This window comes from Suricata suricatta, chromosome 2 (genome assembly GCF_006229205.1).
Source record: "Suricata suricatta isolate VVHF042 chromosome 2, meerkat_22Aug2017_6uvM2_HiC, whole genome shotgun sequence".
In the NCBI taxonomy this organism is placed as follows: domain Eukaryota; kingdom Metazoa; phylum Chordata; class Mammalia; order Carnivora; family Herpestidae; genus Suricata; species Suricata suricatta.
In genome coordinates, this window is record NC_043701.1 from 87,275,638 (window position 1) to 87,301,251 (window position 25,614).

The 25,614-nt window shown below is 38.6% G+C and overlaps 1 protein-coding gene across 1 annotated transcript in view; it reads right to left on the bottom strand.

Moving 5' to 3' along the window:
• The window catches only part of THSD7A (thrombospondin type 1 domain containing 7A), a 430,772-nt gene extending 405,242 nt beyond the window's left edge, over nt 1–25,530 (bottom strand). Inside the window, exon 1 of the mRNA XM_029929576.1 lies at nt 25,492–25,530. The gene's annotated coding sequence lies outside the window, so the exon portion shown is untranslated. The remainder of the gene's footprint in view (nt 1–25,491) is intronic.
• Between the last annotated feature and the right edge of the window lie 84 nt (nt 25,531–25,614).

The window sequence follows — 25,614 nt, forward strand, 5'->3', positions numbered from 1 at the left end:
AGGATTGACATCTGATTATGTGGCTTGAAAATTTAAACTATTAACTTATAATGTAAAAGAAATCAATGATTTCAACTTAAAGATACATTTAGGGTCATGTGCAATTTTAAACAATTTAAAATATCAAAAGCCACACTAATAATTTTATTCAGAAATATTTATAATCTGCTTACATTTACCATCATTTACATATCACTGTTTTTAAAATATGGTATAGTTATAACATATGTAAGTCTTAAAATTTCACTTGTTTTTTTTTTTAAAGATGATTTGGCCATTTCTTTTTTTTTTTTATGTTTTATTTATTTTTGATACAGAGAGAGGCAGAGCATGAGAGGGGGAAGGTCAGAGAAAGAAGGAGACACAAAACCAGAAGCAGGCTCCAGGCTCTGAGCTAGCTGTCAGCACAGAGCCTGACGCGGGGCTCGAATTCACGAACATGAGATCTGACCTGAGCCAAAGTCGGAGGCTTAACCGACTGAGCCACCCAGGTGCCCTGAAAATTTCACTTGTTTTGACTGTAGCTAATAGATCATTTATTCTATGAGAGGATAATAGGAATTTTATTTGCCTCATGGGAGATTTCATATGGTTGCAACAGCAAAATGGTCAACTATTCAGTCATTATTTTTACCTGACCTTTACTCAAAAATCAAAGCAGTTCTGCCACACTTTTATGATCCACAACACTGATCGTTTAAGGTTTTCTTTGTGATAGTTAGAGCGCATTTAATTTTCTTTAAGCAAAGCAGAATCTTATGATGCTCTACCCCATCTGCATACTCACTGATGTCTTCCTTAGCGTGCTATCGAGTTCTCTGCAGGTGAGGGGCTGAAGCGGCACTGCGTGTCTTTAAATTGTTTATTTTTAATTACATTCCAACTTCAATTTATACAATAAATTCCACCAACATATTTTAGTTTAATCTGATGAAAAGTATTTTAAAGTATCTAAATAGAAATAATCTCCTAAATTAATTTCAAATGACACAATTAACCTATATTTCACTTATTAAAGTCACCAGGAATTAAAACACTCAAGCGGCAAAATATATGAACTATACAGCCCATCTTTCCAAAGAAATGGCCAGAAAGAAAAACATTAGGATTTATGACTACTTCAGTTTTAGTCCAAAGAGTTTATAAAGGTTGTCAGTATATAATCTTTTTCTTAAATAAAGTAAAATGCAAGGTAGGGCTTCTTGTGTGAAAAAATGGACATGCATGAAGACAGGTGAGTTTTGCCCCACAGTTCTTGAATGACTGGGGACCAACAGAACATTATTCCGAACCTAAAGGTAAGCAAGTAAGAAAGGTGCATGGGGACGAGGTGGTGGTGGAGAGCTGTTGGAGGAGCGGCAGCCAGCAGGTGCTGCAGAAGGCAGGTGTCACCCACCACTACCCTCAGTTCGGCTGCCTCGGTCTCCCTTCCAGGGCTACTGAAGACCTCCGGCAGAATTCTTCACCAGCAGCCAATCCTCAAGGCAGGATTATTTTTACAGACTGAAATCAATCAGTCTCCCTCCTTCCCTTGCTCACTCTTTCCCCCTCCTCCTCCCTGCCTTCCTCTCAACCTCTGTCTCTCTTGCTCTCATTCTGCTTTCTCAGGTGCAAGCTTATGCTTGTTCTCTCTCCCTCTCACTTGTGCACTCTCTGGCACACATAAAAACATCTTCTAGAGCCTTCTAATTTGTTTTTTTCAAGATTTTATGCTAACATGATATAAATCCAAGAGACCACTACTAAATGCCTTCTTACTCTTTAGTGTTTTAATAAAAGTGATGTTTCTTAGGTGTGTCTTTCACATTTTTTTTCTAAGCTGGATATGTGGGAATCTGTCGGCTCCCCGCCTCAGGCCTTCTAAATTGCACATAATAGTTGGCTGTGGCCAGATGGGTAGATGCCATAAGGGTCACATGACACAAGCTTGGTCTAAGTCCTGTGAGGGAGTGAGTTGGGCAAAGGTCAAAGCAGGAATTTACCTGCATAAATATTTCAAATTAGCAATCAGCTTTTGGTCAAGAAAATGGACTCAAAGAAGTGTTTGAGAGAAAGATATTCCCAAATAAGACTTATTCTGGGTATAAAGAGGACCATAATTGTTTGCTATATTTTTTATCAAGTAAAAGTAGCTTTCTTGCATATATAGATGATATAGAAAGAAAGAATAAAAGAAGGTAGAAGTATAAAGCAAGTTACTGATTTTATCACCTTTAACATTTGAAGATTTCTAATACGATAAGCCAAATGAGAATAACACCAAACATGCAATTTTTAGGCCCATCCAAACTAAATTTATTTTTGAATAAACCATTTTAAATGTGACTTGAGTCATTCCTAGAACTGATTTATGACAGGAATTAACACAGTTTGTTTTTTATTTTTTGAGAAAAGATGTCTGACACCATAGGCTGGTCCCACCAGTTCGCCTCCATCAAAGTTCACCTGACATGAGTTTTAAGTCAAAGAGTATCTGGCTACAACTACAATATGTAAGAATTAATATTTTTTAGCTGAACAAAAGATTCGTCTCATGCATAATTAACTTTTTTAAGCCTATTTTCCTAGTACTCAACTAGGATCAATAATTTTAAAGTAAGTGATACCAAAATAAATGATAATCAACAAAAAAAAGCACTGCCAGAACCTTTCTGCTGATACCCACCCCCATAACTGTCTTCCAGACGCCCCCACTGTCCTGTGCCCGGTACTGCGGCGGCCTTCTCGCTGCCTCCCACCTGTCTCCCCATCTACCCACACACAGCTCTCCAGAAGCCTCCTTCTCCTTCCTGAACTGTTCTGTTCATGCTAGGTTGGGACACCTTCCAGCTTGGCTCCATCCTCTTCAGAATGGTTTAGAATGAGAGAAAAAAGAAACCATGGAAAGCAAACAGAACAAAGCGAAACAACAACAAAAGAAACAAAAAAAATATTTACCAAAATAGACTAAATATATATTTAATCATATTTGTGAATTTTTATAGCTTTAAAAACTTAATAATATTGAGATACATATCTTGAAATTTGCCATATGGGCAAAAGTTTTTAAATCTTTATGCCTAGTTTTGGTGATCTGAAATATGCAACCTCAACTGCCTTCTAGGTGTAGGTGTAATAATTTGAAAATTTGTACAAAAATTCTTAAAACTGTTCATCCCTTTACTAATAAAACCACCTTTCTAGAAATCCATCATAAAAAAATATCCAGAGATAAACAAGATATACCTACAAGAATAAAATTCACACCATATTTTCCATAATGAAAAAGAAAACCTAAATAGCCAGCATTATCTAATGAAAAATATTCTCCATTGAAAGCTTTCCTAAAATATCTAAACAAAAAAGTCATGATCCCAAGTAAAAATGTGATACAGATTTATGAAATCTAAGTTTCAGTAATTTATTTACTAATCAAACATGCATTGACATCTAGAATATAACAGATGCTGAGAAACAAAAATGACTAAGACAGCCCTGGCTCAAATGAGTGCATATTTTAGAAGAAACACAAGATAGACAATAAAGTACAAAAGAAGTCACAGGTATACTTTGCTGAAGGCACATATTACATACACAGAGACATAGAAAAAGGAAATCTGGTAAAGCTGTAAATGTGCTGCCACAAATCGGAGATGAAGATTACAAAAGCTTGATAGAGGAAGTGGTCTTTGGGTTAAGTCTTGAGTAGATGCTCATTTTGAATTCCCTAAGTCCACTCTTCGAGTCATACCTATCTATTGCTTATGTACCAGGAACTTCAAAGAAAATAACATATTCTATTATGTACAACTATTCTACCCTTTCTGTGCTGTTGCCTATGAGCGTAACAAAATTGCAGTTCATTTGGAGGAAGATTTTCAGTCTTTTGATCACAGCCCTATGGAAATGTATTACATTGTATCTCATGTGAAGAGGAGCAAAAGGAAGTAACAGTGTTATAGGACCACAATTAAGTCACCAATTAAAACAGAGCTGAGGCATTTTTAAAACTCAAATCAACTATTTTAAGTAAATTTGGAACTTGCTTTATTTCTGTGTCTAATGGAGATACTAATAACATATTTAACAACATATAGTTGTTTTTCTGACAAACGTCCAAAATTGGGTCTCATATGTAACAAAAGCATGTGGTGTAAAATATGATTTAAGGTAAATAGAGCTGAAAGCTTTATCTAACACCCAATGTGGGTATTTGGTATTTCTGGGTTCATGTTGAAGTTGTGGATTCCAGGATAGAGTGTGCTGGGAGCCGCACGGGCCTTGCTGGATGACACGGTCACAGTAAGGAAATGGTAGACGTAGCACGGCTCCTGCCACAGGTGACAGAAGCTGACATCTCCTTCTGTTAACTCATTGCTCGTGTAAAATTAAGCCTGTTGCTATTGATTAGGCCTCACAATGTTCCAAATCAGACCGATATTCCTCAGAAACCTCATGGGAGGAAGCATATTCCCACCTCTATGAAGAGGAAGTTAAAACAAGGTACTGCAGTTGTTTGTCTTCTATTGAGCTTCACAAACTTAAGACATGGAAATAAAGGGGGTTAAAGAACACAAAGATAATGTTTACCCTGGCCGGGATATAGAAATCCTAACTTAGGAAATAGAAACAAACAAGAGCCAGGCATAAGCTACTGCACATACATATGCTAATTTGGTGCCCATTGTGAGGATAGGTAAGAGTAGTTACAACTTAAACTCATATGCAAAGGCCGGCTTGTCTAGGGCGCCTTTGGCTCTTACACCTTCAACATCAAAGAACAAGGTTGACAAAAGGTTTACTTACTAACCATCACGAATTTATTCTTCCTCTTGTGAGCCAAATAGAATGCCTCCTAGCCCTGTCTATGACTGAATTTTAGCATCATTGTTATAAAACGTGTCTGCTATCTGCTTCTCACTGAAAACATCCTGCTATATTCTTAGTTGTAAGATTTACTACCAGTTCAAACAAATGTGCATGTTACCTGCTTTTCACTGAGAATATCCTGTTATCCTATGATGTATAAGTTACCTCACTGTAATTAGAATAGTTCTGAAGAAATACCTCTGTAAAACCTGCTTCTGCACCCTTTTCAAAAGCATCTTTATCACTGAGAATTATTTGTAAAAATTCCACCTTTTGATGTCATAAGTCTTTAAATAAATGCCCAAGACCTGGCGAGAGAGGAGTTAAGGAGATACAGGAGATACAGAATACAGAGAAGATACAGGGTACAGGAGATACAGGAGATAGAATAAGAATGTCAGGCTGGACCAATTAAGAAACTGCGCTTTTCGTCCATCACCACCCCTTCAGGGAGCCCTGGACCCGCGGAGCGGGCCTCCGGCAAGAGTGCTTGACCAAGAAGTCAAACTGAACTGACCATTCGGTTAAATGGCATAAAACTGAGGAATAGGAAAATAACTGGCCAGGAATAAAGTCTTAGAACTTGGAATTCAAGCAAACAATTTCATGTAAGCATTAAAACACACTGAAAAAAAAAAAAAGCAGGAGAAACCAGGTAGAAACTGTAGTTTCTAGCATAAAGCTAGCATGGTTAGGACAGCAGACGGGAGGGAAAACTGAGAGGAGGCATTGATGTAGGGGGAAAATACCAAGAGGAGTTGTACTGTTCATAGGTGGGGAGAGAGAGCTCGTTAGAATATAAAAGCCATTTAGGTTGTTAATTCACAACTCTCTGTCTTAACCATGGGCACCCCATCATCTCCCATCTCTTGGTTTTGATGCTTTCACGCTTACCTCAACTGCCTACATTCTGGCAGGCCTTTCCTGGTCCTTGCCCTTCCCCAGCCCAGATGAAATCATCCCTCCAGCGTCAGTGTCCTTAGAGCACTTCACGCACCCCTGCTCAGCAGCCCCAGTCACACTGACTTTCCGTTATGTGTGCATCTCCTTCAAAGGTGCAAGCTTGCCCATGACTGAGGGGCCCAGCCATATGTGTCTGTGTCCCCATCGCTAAGAAGAGGATGCAGGGCCGAGATCAGTAGAGTACTTGTGCAGTTAATGAAGAGGTTCAGAGGCCATGACACCTTATGCTCAGGTCACTAATTCATCTTTTAAAATGGGAAAGGGGGAAGAGAATAGCTTTGGCTCAAAAAGTAAGATCGTATTTTGTACCGACCTCAAATTTATCTTTCCACTCTGGACGCACTATTATGACATAAAAATTAGATAAAACCAAATATGTGTACACGCAAGCAAAATCTTGAAGATATTGCCCTAGAATGGTTTAATTTCAGCTCTCAAAAGTGTGCATGTGAGTAGGGTAGATGAGTTTCTGTAAAGTTTTGAGTGAAGAAAATCATTCAAAAAGATACTAACACTTTTAAATATGCCTTAAAAATAATTTAAAATTAAATGAAAAAGACTAAAAGACTCCTAAAATATGGTTTAATTCAGCATATGCTACCAAATAAAAATTTCTTGCAGAACTTCCTCAGAGTTCTATTACGCAATAAATTTTTGTTCCTAATCAAGACTCTGGTGCATTTCAACTTTCTGAAGACATTTATGCATCATGATAAACTACAGATTAAATTATCTGCAACGTGCTAGTATTAAGTACGTTTTATTCGTTTATAGTATTTTAAAACTTTGTACTTAATGTCTCTTCTGTCCATTAAGCAGCCTTTGATTGAGATGCTAAACTTCCTGTGCACATTAATCAAGAGAAACATTAAATGCATGTGTGTGGGTGTGTGTGTCCTTGTGCAGGACACGGCGCACACACACACACACAATAACTTAAAATAAGGGCATGCACTGTACAAAAGCTATAGAAAAATCTCCAAAATGGCAAACGTACTCCAAGTTTTCCTCAGGGGTAAAATTGCTTTCTGGTGGTGTATTGTATACGTCAGTCACAAAATACTTCTACAATGTGTTCATGACACATTTAGGACTAAGTCGTTACACCCTCTGTCAGGAGGGGCTTTTGATATTGGCCCAATATTTAGGAAGAAAGGAACACAGATTTGAACTCAAATTAAAAATCTTATCACATTGGTGGTAGGAGAAACCTATCCATATAAATTTCTAAATACTGACAGTCTTAACGTTCATCTCTTTTATCACATGTCCTTAAATAGTATCTTCAGAAAAGTCATTTTTAAAGAACAAGAGACAGAATGAAAATGTTTCCAAAGCCTATTTACTGTAATGTTGGCAAAGAATCTCATTAGAATAAATTCACACTAGTTCTTCTCCTTTCAATAATAAATTGTAGCTCACTGCACAGCTGTATCCCATAGAACGGTCCACACTGAATACATCATAGTTTAGTTGCCTGTAGACAAATGTAATGATAGCAGCAGGTTTTCACTTTGTCTCTGTTGGGAAAGAAAACTACAGCTGGAATCCGAGTCTTCCTGTACAGGACACTGCAAAAGTCAGCACTTCTATTGTTGATAATATTTCTATTCAAGAAATGTTGTCAGTGTATACCCTTGGAAGATGATTCCCTGAAACAAAGGTAAACTGCAATAGTGTACCAAAACACAGCACAGATGGCCAGTCAGGGAAGGTGAGGGAGAAGGGAAAGAGTGAACAGAGTAAACAGAACTTTGAGGGAGTGAAAAAACTTGAGACTACATAGGAGAGATAAATGGGATTATGTATAAGTGGCATGGGTGTGTGTGAGACCAAGGGAGAGAAGGAGAGTGTGTGAGCAGAGAAAAAGAGAAAGAAGTGATTTTTCTTTTTTTTTTTAATTTTTTAAAATTTATTTTTGAGAGACAGAGAGAGACAGTGCAAGCAGGGGAGGATCAGAGAGAGAGGGAGACACAGAATCTGAAGCAGGTTCCAGGCTCTGAGCTAGCTGTCAGCAAAGAACCTGACGCAGGGCTCGAACCCATGATCTGTGAGATCATGACCTGAGCCAAAGCCGTATGCTCAACCGACTGAGCCATCCAGATGCCCCGAGAAAGAAATTCTGTGGGATATTTTGGGAAAGGTAAAGAAGGGTTTAGGATGTTTGCTATATGGTGTTTATTATAAACTCCTGTGTTATACTGTCAAGAAAATCCAGTTTAAATCTACAGATCATTTCTTTTTTAAAAGAGATACAAAGGGAGAACATCCATATACTGAAACTAAATACTGAGCTATCACTTGAAGCAGCTCTTTATACTTTCCAGTGGTCAGATTCATTGCAACATGGAATATGAAAATATATTTGTATTTGATTATAAGACAATAAATTGCTTAAATAAAATATGTATTATTCTATGTCACAAAACTGAAGAAAGCTATAAAAATCAATATTAAAATCTCAAAAGCACTGTCAAATCCACAGTCAGGAAACCAAATAGTCAAAATGTGTACAAATATTACAAACTTGTAATTATTTATTATATTTACCTATGCTTGTCTGAAAATATTAAGATAAAATTTGGTAAAATTTCTGTTCTTGCCTCTTACTTATACCATATAATGCCTATTTAAATATTTGAAACTTACTCTGAAGATTTTCCCTAAAGTGCCCCTATTTTTCCCTCTTCAATTAAAATACTAGTGTTTGTAGGCCACCAAGATGCTTGTTTTGGTGGCTAGTCTTATCACAAGAGTATGGTTTGGATCCAACCCCTTAGCTTTAAGTACCTGAGTTTACTCTTTCATTAAAGAAGGGTGTTACTTCTGACCCTATAATAATGAAGATATTGTGAGAAATTAGTAAAAGAACATGTGATACAAATGCTTGGAGAACTGGGGAACACCACGACAGCACAAGCAGGTCCTCTGATTACATCCACTCAGCTGTAAAAACCAAATGGGTAACTTCTAAAATGCATTAACACCTGAATGTTTCATTGGTACCACTTAGATTCCTCCGTGCATTTTAAATACCTGTGACTAAGTCAGCCTCTCTCAGCCATCACAGCTCCTGGATCCTTACTTTTCTTCTCCCCTTTACTGAAGACTTCGCTGTCTTATCAGATCAAAAACCCAAAAGGAACTCTTTACAGGCGTCTTAGCAAATGTTCTCATGACTACTTAAGCATATTTTCCTCCTCAATGTGCTTCAGTCCTTGTAAATTGGGTCCCCTACATCACTTTGTTATGCTTTCTAACTATTTAACCTTCTAATTATACAGAAGTATCTTCATTGGAACTTCAAAGTGTGTGCTTGAATGACAACTATATCATAATTTGAAATTACTGGAAAACATAATGTGTACAGTGCTGTGCTGAATTACAAAAAAATAGTCGAGTCTGGCAGTTCCTCAAATCAAAAAATATAAAGTTACCATAAGACCCAGAAATTCCACTCCTAAGTATATACTCAGGAGAAATGAAAATATATATTCACGCAAAAACTTGTACATGAGTCTTCACAGCAGCATTCTACGGAATAGCCCAAAAGTGGAAACTGCCCAGATATCTATTGAAGCATGGCATGTCCACACAATGGAATGTTATTCAGCAATAAAAGGAAATAAAATACTGACCCACAATACCACATGGATGAACCCTAAAAACATGCTAAGTACTATGAACCAGTAACATAAAACCAAACAAGGTTTAATTACATTTGTATGAAATGTACAGAAAATGCAAATCTATAGACAAAGTAAGTAGATTAGTTCCTGCCTAGGATTGGACCTGATAGGAAAGAATTAAGAACCTAAGGGTTCAGACTTTTGGGGGTGAGGGCAATGAAAGTGTTCTAAAATTGACTGTGATGATGGATACACAACTCATACCTGATAAAGTTGTTTAAAAAAAACAGCTCTATGATGGCAATTCCAATATTTAGCATATGGGCAACAAAAAAGATGCATCTTACATGTAATGATATAGTACAAGAATCATTCCTCTAATTTCCACATATTTATTTTATCAAATTAATTTAGCTTCTGTATCATACTATCAAGGTAGAAAATTACTTAGAGAAGAATGTTCTTGAAAGCTCAAAAAACTTTCATCATCGTTTTAGATATCATGATGTCCATGGTGCTACAGTGCTTGATCAACCAAGTCTGAAAGAACACCTTGACTGCTCTCTAATATTTATTCTCTTCTTGAAGAATATTCACAGCTGAAGCAGTTCAAAGCGATTTCTCTTATAAAACAAGCCAAGGGAACTGAAGAAATTACATTAAACCTTGCAGTGAGAGACACAGAGAAAAATGTATCTTAGCAGCAGTCAAAGCTTTCCATATGAATTATTTGATTCCATAAATCCAAATCCATTTTGATGACTCTCCCATTAGAGATGTGTAGTCACCACTGCAAACTGTCAGAAGAAGCTGTTTTATAGAGCTATTGAACCCTATGATCTTTGCTGCATTTCTGTGATTACACACACCAGCCCGGGGCAGCAGATGCCTCCCCCCTGCTAGCTTCTTTCCTTCCACAGGGCCAGTTAACTAATGAGACCTAATGAAGCTGAGCATGTAGGGAGGTGGAGGGAAATGTTGATGTTGGTCAGAAACAGGACTCTTCAGACGCTCCAATTTCGTTTTGGCATTCCATATATTCTCATGTGGTCATTCTCTAAAACTCAAAAAGGTAACTTTTTAATATCTTTTCCACCCCTGTATTTAAACTTCAGATTTTTGAAGACCCCATATGATTGCCAGAAGCCAAGTCTATAAACGAGGCCTCATAGTCCAACTGACATACTAGATATGATATGTGGTCCCTTATGATATTTTTTTAAACCTACCTCCAAATGATGGCAAATGAAAGACCCACCAAGGGTAAGGGGATGGTGCTGCCTGTTCGGTTGCCCACATCCACACAGAGAAGAGCGAGCACACCCAGCCTACTCAGCACACCTGGTCCACGTCACTCATTTGTGTTCTTGCTCAATGACCCAGTCAGAGAAAGACATAGATGGAAGGTGTATTTATTTTCACAGCGGTCTAATCAAAACCACAGAGGAAAATAAAATACCTAATCGCCCTTATACATAAACCAAAAAGGATACTCTACCTTTCAAATGACTATGCTTAATTTTCATCACCGTAAAGACCGCGTTTCTCAGAGAAAGTTTGCAAGAACCGTAATAGTTCGTTTACACAATTAACACACTTCTAAAATTTGTAAATTCACATATGACTCAACATTTGCAAATACACTGTTTCATTCCTGGCACTATTTTATCAAACTAAAGAGATGTGGGCTCCTAGATTCCGTAAGTCAAACAAAAACCTGACTCTTACCGTGTTCCACTCAGCTGGTCCTAGTGGCTCTCCACACACGCACACTCACCCTTCCTCCATTCATTCCCAACTCCCTCCCAAGTTTTCATGCCTCAGAACCTCTTACTGTCCCTGAACACACATTCCATTTCACTTCTTCCCAAGAGCTCCACTCTACCTAACCATTCATCCTTCTAGGAAGCCGTTTATTTTTTCAAGCTTGTGTTTTATGAAATCTCCGCTTCCCTGTCTCCTGCTTCAGGATAATAATCACCTTCTCTGTTCCACATATATTTACGTTTCCATCTTTGCAGTAAAGTTCCTAGACAAGAATTAGTTAATTACACGTAACAGAAAGCTTCAGGAGTGGCGAGTCCATGTGCCATTCACGTTTGCTGCCCAGAAACAAGTTTGCTGTAAAAAAAAAAAAAGGGGGGGGGGCACTACATGTTTGCTTGTTTTATTTAAATGAGCAGATAGACACAAACATGAAGAAAGAGGTCACCTAATTCTGTGACTGGAGTGCCTGAAGTTGTGTAATGTAGTGGGTCTGAATGAACCAATCGGAAAGAAATATATACATTATATATAATACACATAGTTTATGTAAGTGTGCATAAAGTATGCATGAACACATATATATATAGATAATTCTATATTTATGATGAGGTTATGTCCCAGAAAATTCATCTTACCCATCTTAAGATGAAAATATCACAGCCTGATAACATATTTAATACACTGAACCCTCATATATTAAAAAAACAGTTAATATGTAATATTCCACCTGGGTCTGTTACCAGTACTGCCTTAACATTGTCATAATTAATGTAAACAATTTACAGCTAAAATTTTATATAAATGGTGTTTGTGGATAAGCTGACAGGCAGCTGCTATTTGAAGGAAAGTACTTGTGGGATAGTCTGTGGCTCAGTTAAGCATCCGACTTCAGATCATGATTTCAAGGTTTGTGGGTTCGAGCCCTGCATCAAGCTCTGTGCTGACAGCTCAGAGCCTGGAGCCTGCTTCTGATTCTGTGTCTCCCTCTCTGTCCTCTCCTGCTTGTGCTCTCTCTTTCAATTTCTCAAAAATAAACATTTAAAAAAAGAAAAAGAAAAAAAGGAAAGGACTTCTTGGGAACTGGGGCAGGCACAGCAGTTTGAAGACATTGTTCAGGCACCAAAGTGGCAAACACAGGAAGATGGTGAGACATAAAGATCTTAAAAGAAAAGCTATAAATTAGTGGAAGGTATATTAAGATCTTTTATTAGAGTGAACTCTTGATGTGCATAAACTTTGAAATAATTTTTAAACAGTTAATATAACTTTTTGAATAATTAATATTTTAGTCAAAGTATTCATAATTATGCATATTTTCAAAAGTCAGCGCTTTAATATTGCTCTAACATTTGAGGTAGTATAATAATTTCCATAATGCCAAATAAATTATGAAGTCTTATGTAGTAATAGCCATAAATGACTGTACTATTTACATATGCATGTATTTATGCATCTAGGTATGTGTGCATATATTTGCATGAGTATGATTGTAATGATGTTTTGGATTAGTATTGTAATTTTATCAAAAGCCCACAAATTATACATAAACTTTAGAGAATGTACATATAAAACAGTTTGTACTGGGCATGTGACAGGTGAACACCTCTCCTCCAAGTTGAGAAATACTTTCTTTCAGAAGACTTTGAAATCTTGAGGTGTGTGTGTATATACACACATATATACATATATATGTAGGATATTGATACACATGACATGTGTATACATACACAGCTCACACATGATGTACATACGTACATGCAAACATTCAGACATACGGGGGTATGTACTTTAGGAGAGGAAAGAGGACTGTGAGAGAGGATACATGAGTATTCACTGTTCACTTCCTACACCCTTTCACTCATAGCATCACAGACCAGGAAAGTCTTGCAGAAATACTCTTAGGTGTTTCCACCAAAAGGAATTTTGGAATGCACAGTCCCACTTAAAGAGTCACACCTCCAGCATTTCCTGCATGGCAAAAATATGTACAATCACAAGTAAAAATAAAAGACTGAGGCGGAATGTCTCCATGTTCTATGTTTTTTTTTTCCAGTGACAGAGAGACAGTGTGAGCAGGGGAGGGTCAGAGAGAGAGAGGGAGAAACAGAATCTGAAGCAGGCTCCAGGCTCTGAGCTAGCTGTCAGCACAGAGCCCGACGCAGGGCTCAAACCCACGAACCGTGAGATCGTGACCTGAACCAAAGCCAGACACTTAACTGACTGAGCCACCCAGGCACCCCAGTCTCTGTGTTCTAAAACCGTACTTTGAACAACTTTGCTAAGAGCAAAGCTGAGGGCTTTGCAACTATGTACTAGCCCTGAGAGCAGGTAAAAGCAGAATAATGCCAGATGCAGAGAAACCTGAAATGCACATGCAGATCAAAGAAGAATCAAAATGAAGAATTAAAGAGACTCGGGTCCCGAGAAAACTCCAGCTCTGTGAGAAGGCATTTGTGTTCACGCCAGGATCACAAGTAAAAGATTTACTGGTTTCCTGAGGGCGGACGTGAGCCGTACACCATCTAAGTGCTCGACAGTTTTGTCTCAAGCTATCTTTAGAACAATCTGAAGGGGTAGATTCTAGAATCATACCTAGGGCAGGGCTGAGAAATGAAAGACACAGAGATCAGAGTTTATAAACTTCACAAAATACAAAGTTGGGTCAAGATTCCTATCTGTCTCAAAAGTTGATTCCTGAACATTTCATTTTATTTATCACACACACAAATGCACATAAATATCTATTTTACTACTTAGCCACCAGTACTTCTTTCCTTTCAAGCGATGGCTTCAATTCTTTGCAACTAACCTCTTTCACTGTCAAGTGGAAGTAAATGACTACAATGGACAGACTCCCCTGACACTTACAGTTCTGCTGATTTTGAGAGAGAAAATAAAATAATCTTTAAATAGTGCAACCCAAAAAGGCAGTATTCGTGCTCTGATGCCATTCTTTAGCAGGCACATCATAGAACATACTTGCAAGCATATCATCTACAATACTCAGTAGGTGGTTGTTACTGCTACTGCTCCTAAAACCCGAGAGATAACTTTTTCTCCAGACAACATGGCACAATTTGAAAAGCTCTGCATTGGCCACACAGCATGAGTTTAATTATTCCTACTACTTAATCAATGCCTCTGCTTGACACATTTGTTTGGGAAAATTAACTGTCCAGCAAGCTCTCTCCATAGTTCTAAGTTAACTACCTGGGTAGCGTACCGTATTTGTGCACACACGGATCCACTTCTGAGCCACTGTTCTACTAGCCCCATTCTGGGGGTGCTCCGCATTCTGTGTCCTGGAAGGAGTTGTGGGAGCAAGCTGAGCAGTAGGCTGCCCTCACAGCTCAACTTACCAGGGGTTCAGAACAGCGGACTTTCACAGTTTCCCAGAAGTTCTGCAGGACACTGCATGTCAACTGTTCGCCTGCCTCCTCCCACAGCAAGGATTAATAGATATTCAAGTATGTGATTAGCCACAACAGAGTCAGCTAGAGACCCAGTGTGTATATAGTGCACTTGAAAATCTCACAAGCTTGGGGGGCCTGGGTGGCTCAGGGGGGTTAAGCGTCTGACTTTGGATTTCAGCTCAGGTCATGATCTCAGAGTTCATGGGACAGAGTCCCACATTGGGCTCTGCGCAGACAGCTCAGAGCCTGCTTGGGATTCTCTCTCTCCCTCTCTGCGCCTCTCCTGCTCACTCTCCTTTTCTCTCTCTCTCCATCTCTCACTCTCTCAAAATAAGTAAATAAACATAAAAAAACCAGTTAAGAACCTCTTAAATAAAAAAGGAAATCTCACAAGCTTACAGGCTCAACTTAACCTTTAATATATCACACCCTTTCCTTCTACTTCAAGATACTGTTTATCACTTTCAAACTCTCTCCCAAAGCGTTCCCCTCCAGGTAGAACAAAAAGTAAAACGTAGGCCCATCTCCATTTATTGTTTATTTACTTAATTTCCACATGTATCTTCTCTTTATAAAATACTTGTTAGCATGAGTCATATCACCAGGGCAACAAGAAATGGAGCGTGTGCGGCCCAGGCTACACTGAAACTCTGAACCCAGTCACCTGCGGGTTCCACCTGTTCTTGCTACTCTACATACGGTGGAAGGACGGCAGACCCCTCTTCAGAGCAGACAGACCGATGGCAAGCATATGAAAAGGTGATGCTCAGCACCACGTAGCATTAAAAAATAGAAAATTAAAACAATGACACACGACTACACACATTATGACAGCTAAAATTCAAAACACTGACAACACTGGCCAGAATGTGGGAACTCTCCTTCACTGCTGGCAGGAATGCAAACGGTAGAGCCACTTTGAAAGACAATCCCTTACAAAATTAAATGTGCTCTTTACCATAGGATCCAGTATTGTGCTCCTCGGTCTCCCCACAACAGAGATAAATATGTATGCACACAAAACCCGTACGCAGACATTTACAGCAACTTTATTCATAATGCCAAAACGTGGAGGCAACGAAGATGCCCTTCAAGATGTAAGTGGATAAACGAACTGTGCTATATCCATACACCAGACTATTACTAGGTGATAAAAAGAAATGAGATATCAAGCCACGGAAAGACATACAAGAAACCTAATGCATAATTACAAAGTGAAAGGAAAGGCTACATACTTTATGGTTCCAACTACATGATATTCCGAGAAAAGCACAAGTATGGAGACATAGAAGATAAAAAGATCAGTGATTACCAGAGATTTGGAAAGATAGAGGGATGGATTGAGGCCTGAAGAGGTGAAGCACAGAGGATTTTTACGGCAATGACACAACTCTGTAGAATACTGTCGTGGTGGATACATGTGTTACTAGGTACATGTCATTATAGATCTGTCTAAAACCACAGAATGTATCTCCGTGGCTGAACCCTACTATAAACTATGGATTTTAAGTGATAATACTGTATTGATACTGGTTCATAATGGTACACGGGTACCACGGTGATGGAAGATGTCAATAATAGGGAGAAATGGGAGAGGAATGAGGGGTATAGGAGAACTCTGCGCTTTCTGCTTAGTTGTTTGTAAACCTACAACCACTCAGAAAACCAAGCCTACAAACAATAATTTTTAAAAAATGGAGAAGATTTGCCTGTTTCCACCTTTCTCTTGTTGTGTTGCTGTCTTATAATGTCTCATTTTCTCCCCAAGTCTTTAGAGACATGCATAGCTTCTCTGGATCTATGGAGATGACTCAGTAAATTCTATGTGCATGATCGCTGACAGCTCCAGGGACATGGAGCCCCCCACTCCCACCAACATTATTCAATTACATGGTCATGAAGCACATTTCTGCCTTTTCCCCATGTTTCCTCATTTATTTTCTCATAGCATAACTCTGATATACTAAAAATAATATCCTAAAGATTACGATTTCAAATGGCAACTTATGCAAAATATCAATATGGCCAATAGTGCTTCTGGAAGATGAAAGGACATCCCTTCGGTTAGGCCGAGTTATGGATCACAGCCGTAGATGGATTACTTTTTAGTATCGCTGTTGATAGCACTACAATATTTCCTCCACTCTTCCCCAACACGTGCTTAATTGTTATATCACTTCCTCTAAATGCTGTTTTTCTTACTGCTTAGATACGTGAGGATTAAATGCAAATTCCGTTATATTCATCATTTTAATGCATGCTAAATTGTCAAGTATGAAGGGCTGATGACAAAGAAATAGAAAAAAAAATCTCTACCTTATGACTCACACTCTGTGATGTCCTTGTGATAGGAAAATGTATTTTCTGGATGCCACTTCCCTAATGTTTCTTTCATTAAGGACCACTTAATTCCGAGAGAGGCTATTCTATATACTCACCAGACAGAGGTTTTGGCTCAGGCCTTCCTAGAGACATTTCACTGCCCAGCATCACCAATCTGACTTACATGAGAGGTTAAGAAGCTTCATTTCCTTAGAAAAGGATGCAAAGCTCACCACGCTTCCCCAATTACCTAGTCAGAATGTCAGCATCCCATCCCACCACCATCAGACCAGTTTTTCTATGTTGAGATAAAAGGCAGGAAAGAATGTGGCCATGTGTTGTTCTAAAGCAGTCAACCTCAGCCCCGACTGGGGCTTCTATTATTTTGAAAACCAGGTAACCATCTATAATTTGCATAATGAGTGACCTGAGTTACCACAGTCCATTAAGATATTAAAATTTCACAAAACCACCTGAGCATTTCACTTTTTGATGCAATCAATAAGGTCTTAATGAATTTTGAACTGGGTTATAAATACTAAGAAACAAGGGTAGGGAAATAAGATAGAAACTTTACTTTTTAAAAATGTATTTAAGGGCGCCTTGCTGGTGTGGTGGGTTCAACGTCTGATTCTTGATCTCAGGTCAGGCCATGATCCCACAGTTCTTGAGTTCAAGGCCCAAATTGGGTTCTGCACTGATGATGTAGAGTCTGAATGGGATTCTGTCTCTCCTTTTCTCTGCCCCTCCTCTGCTTGTGTTTACTCTCTTTCTCTCTCAAAATAAACTTAATTTTTAAAAAGCATTTAAAAGATAATCTAATAAGCAAAATTAACACATATAAAACCAATTATGTGAGAACATTTAAGTTGTAAGGCATTGGTCACAAGACACTTTCAAGAATCTAAAATTTTAGGGGCGCCTGTGTGGCTCAGTTGGTTGAGCGTCCAACTTCAGCTCAGGTCATGATCTCATGGTTCGTGGGTTTGAGCCCCACGTCAGGCTCTGTGCTGACAGCTAGCACAGAGCCTGGAGCCTGCTTAAGATTCTGTGTTTCCCTCTTTCTCTGACCCTCCCCTGCTCACACTGTCTCTCTCTGTCTCTCAAAAATAAATTTAAAAAAAAAAACATTAAAAAAAAGAATCTAAAATTTTAGATTCTTGAGAAAGCCTTTGAAATACAACACAAAATGATGTATAAAAATTTCTATTTATATAATTCACCTGTTCAAAAGTATTTGTTGTTCAAAATATTTTATGGTCTATGCTCCATACTGTCTGTGTACATCTAAGTGTCAAAGTAATAAAAAAGGTAATAAAACCACCTCTCTTCCTAGATTTGTTTTGTTTCTCATGGCGCCCCTTGGTTGAAGAAGACAGATAAGTGTGTTGAATCTGTAAAATTACTGTTTGTTAGGTCATTTTTAAGGGAACAAAGATAAAGAATGGGAAGAGAACACATTTTTTTTAACATCTACTACATTTAGGGCACTGTGCTAGCCACTTTCCATTTACCACCAGTCAAAACTTTGCAAATGGCCTCTCACTTCAGAATTTTTCACCATTCTAAGGTGAGAAAATAAAATCAGGAAGTTTAAGTAACTTGACCTGTAAAGTAGAGACAGATTTAAACAGTGGTTTGTCTGATCCCAAAGTCTGTGTTCTTTCTATCCCACAATGCTGCCTCTCTTATAATCTGACGGAGTATCTAGCTCTGTAACTGTATCAGTTTGCAATTTCTAGTACATTTACCAAACAAGTGATTTCAAGAGAGTTAATGCACATTACTGGACTTGCTCCAGGTTATTAAATTAAGTAGCCACTGTATTATATAACAGACTAACAGAAATAATTTAAAAAAATGCCATTCCCTGAAGTTCTAATCAAACATTCCACTAATATATTACATATGCTACCTTATTTACTTAAACATCAAAAAACCTCTATATAATACATATATTTAGCCATACTGGAGATGAAAGAAAAAGAGTCAAGGAGATAAAATAACTTTACAACATGGATAAAACATAGCATCGTGATCCATGTTGCTCTGGATTAATGGACATTGGTGCCCATATCCTGTCCACTCTACTCTGTCTTTCATTTAATGAGCAAACTATGCCACATTCCACCTTAAGCACAGCTGAAGTGCAAAATGCTTATTAGGATACTGCCACCCTTATGTTACTACTACCCGGAAGTATTTAATGAATACTTTGTTATTTAATGAAAGGTAGAATTAGGATTAATATTTTTCCATGTGAACTACATAATATTTTATATTAAGACAAGCACATGAAAGGAAATAATACTTATTTTTATTTTATATTGAAGAAGTAAGGGATTATTTTACACACAATTAACTGCATAAAGGACACAGTGATTACTGTTAATAGTATTGCGTTGCATTGGAGGAACTTAGTTTGAAAGTGTTTAATGTGAGAAGTGATTTTCTTGAGAGAAAACTCACACCAATACATATCTTAATCCCGTGAATTCTGAACAACGGTTAGCGTATACCTTTTTCTTGGATTTCAGTATACCTTCATTGTTATAAAAATCAACTCAACTTGGGACTATATCAAAATTAAAATCTTTTGCACAGTGAAGGAAATCATCAATGAAATCAAAAGCCAACCTCCTGAATGAGAGAAGATATTTGCAAATGATATATCTCACAAGAAGGCAATATCCAAATTATATATAAAGAACTTACATAACTCAATACCAGAGAACCACAAATAATTGATTAAAATGGGCAGAGCACCTAAATAAAAATTTTCCCAAAGGAGACCTACCAAAGATAGCAAATAGATACAAGAAAAGATGCTCAAAATTACTAATAATCAAGGAAATATAAGCAAAACTACAATAAGTTATCACTTTTTACCTGTCAGAATAGTTAAAATCAAAAAGGCAAGAAAATAATCAGTACTGGCAAGAATATGGGGGGAAAAAAAAGAGCCATCACGCACTGTTGATGGAAATGTAAATTGGTAGAGCCACTGTTTTCTAGTGCATTTACAGTGAAAACAGTATGAAGATTCCTCAAAAAATTAAAAATAGAACTCCGATATGATCCAGCAATTCCACAACTAGGTAAATACTCAGAAGAAAGCAGATGAAAACATTAACTCAAAACATACATGCATCCTATATTAATGCAGCCTTATCTACCAATACCCCAAAAGTGGAAGCAACCAAGTGTCTATGAATAAAGAAGGCATGCACGCGCGCGCGCGCGCACACACACACACACACACACACACACACACACAACAGAATATTACTCAGTCCCAAAAAGGATGAGATCTTGCCATTTGTTAAGACATGGATGGACTTAGACAGTAATATACCAAGTGAAATCAGTCAGACAGAAAACAACAAATACCATACCATTTTACTTCTATTTGAAATCTAAAAAACAAAACAAATGAATAAGCAAAACTTAGAAAGCAGAAACAGACCCATAAAAACAGAGAAACAAAACCATGGTTGCCAGAGGAGACGGGTGAGTAGATGGGTAACAGGGGTGGAGGAGAGTGGGAGATACAGGCTTCCAGTTGTGGAATGAATAAATCACAGGAGAAAAGGTACAACACGGGAAATGTAGCTGATGATTTCTCGCTGCTGGTATATGCTACCGATGATAGCTACGCTTACGGTGAGCAGAGCCTAATGTATAAACCTGTTCAAATCACTATACTGTTCACCTGAAACAAATGTGACATTATACATCTAGTAAACATCAGTTAAAAAAATAATAAATGCAATTATTTCATCAAGACCTTTTGGAAAACATATCTATGACACAAGTTGATAAAAGTTGCAGGTATTCACTGTTTTCTGTCTTATTCATGTTAAGTCAATCATACCTTACCCAATGCGTTCATATTTTAATTGAGAAATGCCAATTAAATATTAGCCATAATTACTACTGAAAAAATTCCATATTCTAGAATATTAAAGTGGGAAAAACTAACAATTATCCATAATCATTTATCTTCCAATAATAAAGTGCTTTACCTCTGTGTTTATAAAATATGTTTTTTAATTATCCACACAAATGCAAGTTACCCCTCAAAGCTGACACAAAACTGTTAAAATATTTAACTTTTGTATTTTAGTAAATATTTGTAATATCTTTTATTCTGAGGTTTTCATTATAAAAAACAAGTGTAGTGAAGCAAAAACCCCTCGGTTATTTGACTTTATCAATATCATACCTTTTCATTACCTTGTTTATTATTCAAATAAGTTCCTAGCTCTACCACCCCAGTTAAAACATCCTTTCCCAAAACATAATTATCTTACAAATTCCCCCTTTTATTTGATCATTTCTGAAATATTGCATAACTCCGTTCGAGTCTTTCAGAAATGTTTTACACCTTTTGTCACCATCCCCTTCATAAAATATCATCTTCCACTTAGCACCTATTGCCATTTTCCTTGGACCTGTTCTGACCATATTTTCTGACTCTTCCACCGGCCTCTCTTCAACAGTGGCCCTTTAAATACCAATATTCTGGGGCGCCTGGGTGACTCAGTGGGTTAAGCCTCCGACTCTGGCTCAGGTCATGACCTTACTGCTTCTGGGTTCCAGGCCCACATCAGGCTCTGCGCTGACAGCTCAGAGCCTGGAGCCTGTTTCTGATTCTGCGGCTCTCTCTCTCTCTCTGCCCCTCCCCCACTCATGCTCTGTTTCTTGGTCTCAATAAGAAATTTAAAAAATCATAATAAAAAAATAAGTATCAATATTCTCTGTGAAGTATGCTGGCCACTCTTGTCAGTATTTCTCTTCTTTTAATGATCCCTCCAACTACCATGCTTTGAAATGTTATACATTTATTGCATTCCAAGTCTACACTCTCAGCCTCTTGCTCCTAAACTACCCATCCAGTCACTAGTTTTCCTATTAGATCTATTCATTTGACAGGATTACTCTTCAAGTTGGTATACTGAAAGTAAACTGATATTCTTGTTATCTAACCCCAGGACATCAGCTCTTCTTTCTTCACATCCCCTGCCCCAAGGAACAGGGGTGCAGATATGATGGCAGTCTTGATGGGATGAGTCCTTCCTCTCCAAGGGAGAGTCCCCTGCACTCTAAAACTGAGGTAACACCTCTGCAGTGTGATCCCCAGCCCTCCTCCTCCTCTTCACTTCTATGGTCCTGGTTTTGCACCCTTTTGCCTCTCAGGTCCTCTCCTTACTGACCTCCCAGGCTCTTCACTTACCTTTCTCCATTGTGAGCAAAGAATATGTCGATTCTCTGCACAAAGCTTCCAATAGCTCCCACTTGCTTTTAGGTTAACACTCCAACATCTTTACCAAAGTTTGAAGGTTTTCTTACAATCTGCCCCAACTCAAATTGGCATTCCTCCATTCATTCCCACCAAACATCCTAGACTTGAGTTGCAGTACTTTCAAGACCTAAGAGCGGCACCTGGGTGGCTCAGTTGGTTAAGCATCCGACTGCAGCTCAGTTCATGATCTAATGGTCTGTGAGTTCAAGCCCCTCGTGGGGCTCTGTGCTGACAGCTTAGAGACTGGAGCCTGCTTCTGATTCTGTATCTCCCTCTCTCTCTGTCCTCTCCCACCTATGCTCTGTTTCTCTCTGTCTCAGTAATAAACAAAGAATGTCAGCATGCTTTTGCTTTTATTTTCTTTCTTCACTCTGCTTGAAATGGACTTCCACTTCTCCCAGAGTAAAAAATCTAGCTCTCATCCTCCAAAACCCCAACCAATATTAACTCCTCTTTAAAGCTCTCTGCAACCCCCTTTTTCAGCTACACAACTTCCCTGTTCTCATAAAATTTTGTTCATGACTATGGTACACCATGTGGTAATTGTGTATTGTTCAATAGTGAATTTCTTGAGGGAAGGGATGTCAATATTCTAGTCAGCCTCTACCTCAGTGACTTTATAAAACTGTGTCCTCAATAACTCTTTGTTGTTAGTTGACTTAAAACTTCCATAAGCTTTATATAATATACCATCATATCATATAACATACATCAGACATCATATATCACATATTATAAACCTATGTATTATATATACATATGTTAATCAACTATGGGTATATGTACATATGTGCATTTGTATTGTATGTATGTGCATATTTATACATACACATGAAGAACGTTAGGGATAAAAAGGCCCTTAGATATCATTTTTCTAATCGATGAACATTACAAACTCAGAACCCAAGAACCAAAGTCATCAAATGACGTTGCCAATGCTCCACAGCTTGTCACTGATAAACACAGTGTTAGGGCTCCTGCCCCGTCCCCTCATTCAGTGTGCCTTTTACTACATCCCTGTGATTCAATAGTCTGACCAGTAACATAACTCTCTTTGCTGTTCCAAAACTAAACAACTGGAATAAGGATCCTCACCTCATTGTCTCTCCCAATTCTCTTCCTATTTCCATTCACAAACACAATTCTTCCACCTCTACATTTTCATTTACAGTGTTTCCCTCTCCTTTAAATATTTCCTAGGTCTTCTTATAACAATTCTCGATTTCTTTACAGATACAGCAAACCCTACTTTCCCTCTTGAATAAAATAAAGAGAAAAAAACCTTGCTCTCCAGTTTAATTCACTTGTTTTCCCCCCACCAAACCAAAGACCACCAGAAAAGAGATGCTATTATCACCCTCATCATACTAGCTTATCTTTGCACATGCATTATAACTTTGAAATTACCGATTACTTTCTCATAACTCACCAATTTGCTCTTCATAACAGTATGAATAGTCAGAAGAAGGTATCATCGCTTTTGTATGCAGTTGAGACAACGAGGGGTCAAAAGTTAAGTGAACCTGCCAACGTCCTCCTAGTGAGCAGGAGCTGGCCCTGGCGGTGGAACCAAGGTCTGCATATCCTGGCTCAGAGTTTTCCACTATTTTAAATGGTTTATTGGCTTGTGTTCCCACCATGACATTTATGTTGACATATATTGGCACCTCAGATGCTGCACAGTGAATGTTGTCTGCATTCTTATTCGATCTGAACTACTGCTTGTCTTTTCTTACTTTAATAGCACAAATTTCAAGCAGGCAAGTACTATTTTGTCTAGTACTTACCTACCTGAGAAGCTCTTCCAAGCCTCCGAATGATACCATTTAATGGTAAATTATAGTTTGATTATTGTTTTTTGTTATGACCGAGCTTCTGAAAGTAAAACCATGGCTTTTGCTAAATTGGAGAAGATCTTCAACTCTTTGTTTGAATTTGAAATTAATTACTATGATTTCATCTGCCTCCACTAGTCAACAACTAATATTTAAACTCCCAGTCTTAAAAAGAATGGCTGACATTACTATTCAGACGACTTTTCTGAAAGTGTTGGTGTTATTCCTGGCAACATTCTGAGGCAAATCAGTTACTTGGGATAGAAATAAATTTCTGTTCAATCGTCTTCCCAAGTTGCGGATAGATCCAACTTCTTTAAACTTTCTGGATATCAGTGTGATTGTAAACTAACCTATCTTTGCAGCTGGGGGCTATGCACAGCGGGAGCCAGGCAAGAGACCCACTCGGTGTAGGTTGTTTGCAATCCCATGACAAATAACATCTTTTCCCTCCTTTCTACTGCATCCTTCTCTTAACGTTTAGGCATTGCCAAGAAACTCTTAATTTACCTCTATCCCTAAGCACTAGGAATAATGTTTCCTACTTCATTTCTATACACATTCCAAGTTTCAGGTCTGCTAAAGAACTCTCAGTGTCCTTTAGAGGAGAAAAAAAAGACACTGGAGAAAAGGGAGTTAATTCCTCACTTGGTATTGTTTTCAGGCCTGTCACTGTCCCACCAGGACCTCTAGTCAGCACTTTGCCTGGAGCGTCTGAGGCACAATTAGTCGCTGCTTTTGTTAGTTGGTGGAAAACAAAGCAGAAGAATTCTCAAGGCAGGAAAAGTTTAAACCTAAACATCCGTACAATTGGATCCTTGGAAAAATCACGGAATTCACTCAGTAAGAATTGATCTTTGCACCCTCTGGGCGAGCTACTGGAGCCCCACCTGCCTTTAGCTGTTAGAACTGCCCTCACCTGGCTTGATTCCACGTGTCCCACATACCAGAAAGCTATACTTAACAAATTCAACTCTACACCCACACACATCCCCCCCCCCCCACACGTATCACGGCACTGAGCATACTAAAGACAAAACGAAGACCAGGTCTGAGCTGCTTGCCTGTTCTTAGCCAGAACTAGAGTTACGGAACTCTCCGTAGAAGGAAAACCCAGAGGTCAAGAATGCACTTCATTCTGAAAGCGCATGTTGGGTGTCCTCATTAACCACAGAGCTGCGAGAGAAACATCATTCCAGCGACTCACTAATGCCTCTTAGTTGTTAGGTTGTTCTTTCCCAGTGGCATCGGACACGACCCAATTTGCGCCCCAGTAATCATACTTTTCGCCTTGGGACCCCAGTGCACCCTGGCTATCAAGATGCAATGGGGTACCTCCGAAGCGAAGCAGCTTGGTAACAGGGACCCAGCGGTGAAGAGGAGAAGGAGGGGGACTCTGTTCCACTTACCAGTCTTCCACAGATACGGAGTGGGCGCAGCAGCCTGGCCCGAAGCCGCAGCCCCGCAGGCGCCTGGGCTCAGCAGCAGCGGCAGCAGCAGCGCCGGCAGCAGCGGCAGCACCCCGGGGCGCG